Source organism: Brachycentrus maculatus, unplaced genomic scaffold (assembly GCF_059751285.1).
Source record: "Brachycentrus maculatus isolate JH-2025_06_01 unplaced genomic scaffold, ASM5975128v1 h1tg000109l, whole genome shotgun sequence".
Taxonomy (NCBI): Eukaryota; Metazoa; Arthropoda; class Insecta; order Trichoptera; family Brachycentridae; genus Brachycentrus; species Brachycentrus maculatus.
In genome coordinates this window covers 808,064-813,212 of record NW_028280862.1, presented here as the reverse complement: position 1 = coordinate 813,212, position 5,149 = coordinate 808,064, and the positions used below count along the sequence as shown (strand labels likewise).

The window sequence follows — 5,149 nt, the reverse complement described above, 5'->3', positions numbered from 1 at the left end:
ACTGACTAACTTGTAGGAGACTTGAAGAACCTGGTGATAAAGGTGTATAAAATGGATAAAAATATTTTCAAAGATTTAAACACACTCAATACATTGTAAATTTGAATTTTCACTGGTCAGGAGTCGAAAAAGTCTGCGTATATGTATAGGAATGTACTAAAAATCTATTCACTATCCACCCTTCCTTCTGGACCTTATTCTAAAATTACGGTCACAATTTCTAAAATAATATAAATAAATCAAAATGCATATTTAAAGTATGATTTTTTTTTATTAATTGTTATTATTATTATTATCATTTTGTTTGTAAATATAAAGGATTTGACACTGGCAGAAACATCCTCTCACTGGATGACTGCCAAATAATTAATTTAAAGAAAATACGTATGAAGATTTCTCGGATTAATTTTTTTTTACTATTTTCAGTCATAGATGCCGCCGACAAAAAGACATACTAATAAAAACATAAAAATCTTTTAAATTAAAGTATAAGTACAACTGTTGAGAATTTTGAGCGAGTGTTTTTGCCTAGAATTTTCACTCATGAACTACATGAAATTATAGTAACTTTAAACATAAAGAGTAAATCCACTCACGAGTAGTCTTAGGCTATAAAACTTAAAAAGTTGAAGCCTGAGTAGGGTCATGATAAGCGGTGTTGCATAAGCCGTAGCTAGATTCACTTGGATGTTAGGTAATTTAAAAAAAAAAACTTCTAACCTGCAGAAGACCTGAAGGATACTGGTGACAAAGGTGTAAAAAATTGATAAAAATATGTACAAAGATTTAAAAGCACTCAAAATATTTGTATATTTGAATTTTCATTGGTCAGGAGTCGGAAAAGTCTGCGTGTATATATGAGAAGAAGCTTAAAAGCAAGCTTCTTTCATCTCACCAATAGATGTCTCTAGTGAAATTCTGGCGATTCAAGCACAATGTTTCAAATTTGATAATTTATATAGAACTTCTAAGAATTTGAGTAGTGTGGTTGTCAATCATGGGTAGAATTGATGAATGTTACACGTGTGTAAAGTGATCACTTAAACCAGCCTATGACGGTCGTAAGCCCCGTAAATACCCAGACTTCCATATTCTTCTTCATCTATGTTGAGATGTGAAAAAATAACATGTAAGACATTTTTATTTGATTTATTTATTTATTTAAACATATTACATACATAAGTCGCATATATTGTATAATATTCGCGATGAGAAATTTCATATTATTTTTTGACATCTCATCAAAGATGAAGAAGAATATAGAAGGCTGGTTTAAGTGACCACAGATTTTGTGAAAAAGTATTTGGAAACACTCAAAATAAGTCATTTCCATTACTCATTTTGGGACATAGGATTAAGGTTAAGTCTGAAAATTAATATTGTAAGTTAAAAAATAAACTTTTTCTTCTAATAATACATAAATATTTTATTTTTAATTAATGTTTTACTTAGTAAATACCACTATTTCTTAAAATCTACACTGACACGTATTTCGATGCATTCCACATCATTTTTAAACACCGTATGACTTAACTTAAAATCTACTGTGACACGAAACACGTGTCACAGTAGATTTTAAGAAATAGTGGTATTTATTAAGTAAAACATTAATTAAAAATGGATAGATTTTACCACAAAGTGACTGCCGAATCAATTAATGAAATATTTAATTGTTTATTATTGAAATGCTTTAAGTTTAAGATTAATAACGTCCAATTTGCTTTGTAAAACGTCTGATTTGAATTAATAAGGCGTCCAATTTGGTTAGCAAAACGTCAAATTTTAAGTGATTAACTTGTACTGAGATCCAAATACAATATATCCAGCGTATATTTACAGATTTGAAGCCTCTGTACGCCACGTCTGGCCCAGCTAGGTGAGACAGCCCCTTCGCACTGCTCTGCATACCTTCCCTCCAACTAGCATTAGTTAGGGGTAGTTTATAGTTGGTGTAGCGTCTATATTGCGAGTAGCGAGGCGATACGTACGCACGTATGTGTGTACAGTGCTGGATTTAGGTACTGGCAGCCTTAAGGCATAGTATTCGATAAATAATAAATAATAATAAAACCCTTATCCGCACCCCAAAGGTGCATATTGCACTGCGTCATATAAACGCAGTGTTATCTTGATCGTTTACACATGAAGGAAAGGTGATCAGCCCTCCGCTTCAGGTACCAGTCCAGGGTAATATTTAATAAATATGACAGTGAAAAAATCACTTATATTTATTTTAACCCCCTTGGGAATCGAACCCGGGACCTCCAGAACGGTAGCCGAGCGTGCTGACCATTACACTACGGAGGCGGACAATAATTTTCTCTTAATCCAGGTAACATTAGACGTGATTGATTTTTTAAAATTAAAATAAGTTTTTCTTCTAAATAAATCTATGGTTTTGAAAAGAAAAGAGTTTATATACGAGTACTAAACGTTAAAATCAAAAACTAATAATTTCCGATTTTGTCCGCCTCCGTAGTGTAATGGTCAGCACGCTCGCCTACCGTTCTGGAGGTCCTGGGTTCGATTCCCAGCGGGGGTAAAATAAATATAAGTGATTTTTTCACTGTAATATTTATTTAATATTACCCTGGACTGGTACCTGAAGCGGAGGGCTGATCACCTTTCCTTCGTGTGTTAACGATCAAGATAACACTGCGTTTATATGAAGCAGTGCCCTATGCACCATTTGCACGGTTTTTATTTTTATTTTTAATGTTAGTAGATTAAAGTACTTAAAGTAGATTCTACTTAATCCAAAAATGCAAAAAAAACGTACCACAAAAAAATGTCCCTTACTGTGTTTTAAGTTTGGACAGCCGAAAAGACATTATAATGTATTATGTCAAATCCCCGCTCTCTGATTGCCCGATATGGGTCAGAAGGCAATTTCCATGAATAATGCGGAATTTGAAATACAACGCTGTTTTTAAGTATTTTAGTAGGGTTTTCAAGTATATAAATATTTTAAACAATAAAACCCACAATTGGCATTCCGATAGAGGATTTTTTTTAATTCTTATAAAATTGGATCTGGCGGATTTTGAAAGTAGGCTACACATATCGCTCACTCCTTTCAAGAACGTCAAACATCAAAAAACTTGATTTTTCAGGAGAACGTTTTTAAAGTTTAAAAATATAACACAATGTGTTAAAAATAAATACCGAGCCACTTATTGAACTTTTTACTGTGCAACAGATCTTTTTAGGTAAAATCTGAAGGTTTTTTCTCCATTTGAAAAATATTTAGTATATTTAAAAAAAAAATTAAACAATACCTTTTCTTCAAAATGCAAAAACAAAATTTTCTGCCCTGTAGCGGGTAAATATTAAGTTAAAAATATACTTCTTTTGCTGGGATATTGTAAATTTTTTGGGCATTCCGAAAACATACACAATTGAAAATTGACGATTTTTGATTTATGACGTTCTTGAAAGGAGTACGCGATATGTTGGAAAATGGCCAAAAGGATGACTGGGTTCTATTTTATATGCGTCAAGGAAATAATATGCTACTAATTTTTATTTTGAAAAACATAATTCTGCTAATTTTGCGGCCCAAGCTAGTGCTTATTTAGCTTGTATGCAAATCCAGCACTGTGTTTATAGGTGCAGTTTGAAGGGAATGATGAATAGCGAGTACGCAGGGTCGCTGCACTCCGATGCACTGTGGAGTACAGTCAGGAGAGGTGATCTCCAAATATATTATGCACCTTGATTATCCAAACCTCCATTATCCGGATTTTATATAAACGGATCCATCAAAGTATGATAAGTATAATCATTATCTACAACATTTTGAGTGTGTCCAAATACTTGTTCGCAAAATCTGGATTATCTTCAATTACAATGGTCAAATTACAAGCTTAAATAATAAAAATAAAAATGAAATTTTCTGGCGTTTCTCATGTGTGTGATTCGGACATCACATACTAATAAAAGAGTTTCTGCTCAATAAAAAAACCTTTTTTCATCTCACCAACAGATCGGCTGTCCAAACTTAAAACACAGTAAGGGACATTTTTTTGTAGTACGGCTTTTTTGCATTTTTGGACTAAGTAGAATCTACTTAGTCCAAAAATGCTAAAAAAAAACCTACTACAAAAAAATGTCCCTTACTGTGTTTGAGTTTGGACAGCCGAGATGTCTCTAGTGAAGTTCTAATGATTCAAAAACAATGTTTCGAAATTGGTTCATATATATATATGTAGAACTTCCAAGAATTTGAGTAGTGTGGTTGTCAATAATGGGTAGAACTGGTGAATGCCGTTGTCAGTCCCGTAAGTGCCCAGAATTCCATAGTCTTCTTCATCTTTGATGAGATGTCAAAAAATAATATGAAAATTAAGAAGCATTTTTCATCGTATATTTTTACATGACTGTACAGTGCGTACATTGACGAGTATGACGCGTGTGTGCGTTTTTCCACACTCTTTTTTAAAACCGATATTGCGGTGGATTTTATGTGAATATATCACATTTGGAAAACATCTCAATTAATATTACATATTCTCTTGGCATCGAAAATCGATATATATACACAGTGTTAAACCCTTACGCTAGGGGAAGGTTTTTTTATGTTTACACATTAGTAATCACGAGACATTTTACATAGTTATTTTATAAAAATATTACTAATTCTATTATTTTTTATTTGTCCACCTCCGTAGTGTAATGGTCAGCACGCTCGGCTACCGTTCTGGAAGTCCAGGGTTTGATTCTCATGGGGGGTCAAATAAATATAAGAGATTTTGGTCACTCTAATATTTATTCAATATAACACTGGACTGGTACCTGAAGCGCAGGGCTGATCACCTTACTTTCATGTGTTTACTATCAAAACAACACTGCGTTCATATGATGCAGTGCCCTATGCGCCATTGGGGTGCGGATAAGGGTTAGAAAAAGATTTTTTTATGACATTTTGACGTGTAAACAAGGATTTTATTTATTTTATTTTATTCGTTTGGAAATTATACAGCATCAAAAATATATATACAATAGTGTCAGGTTGTGTTTCTGTGGTTAGTGTCGCGAACTCTTAAGTCGGAGTTTTTTGGTTCGAACCCACTCTACCACAATTTGATACCTATTTCTAATAATGAGCCGCTCAGGCTCACAGAAATAGTATGAAATTGAAATATTTGAG

At 33.0% G+C, this 5,149-nt stretch overlaps 1 non-coding gene across 1 annotated transcript; it reads left to right on the top strand.

The window, feature by feature from the left end:
• The first annotated feature begins 2,469 nt into the window (after positions 1-2,469).
• TRNAG-ACC (transfer RNA glycine (anticodon ACC)) lies at positions 2,470-2,542 on the top strand. Its single transcript has one exon. It is a non-coding gene; the product is annotated as a tRNA-Gly (tRNA).
• Positions 2,543-5,149: the final 2,607 nt, after the last annotated feature.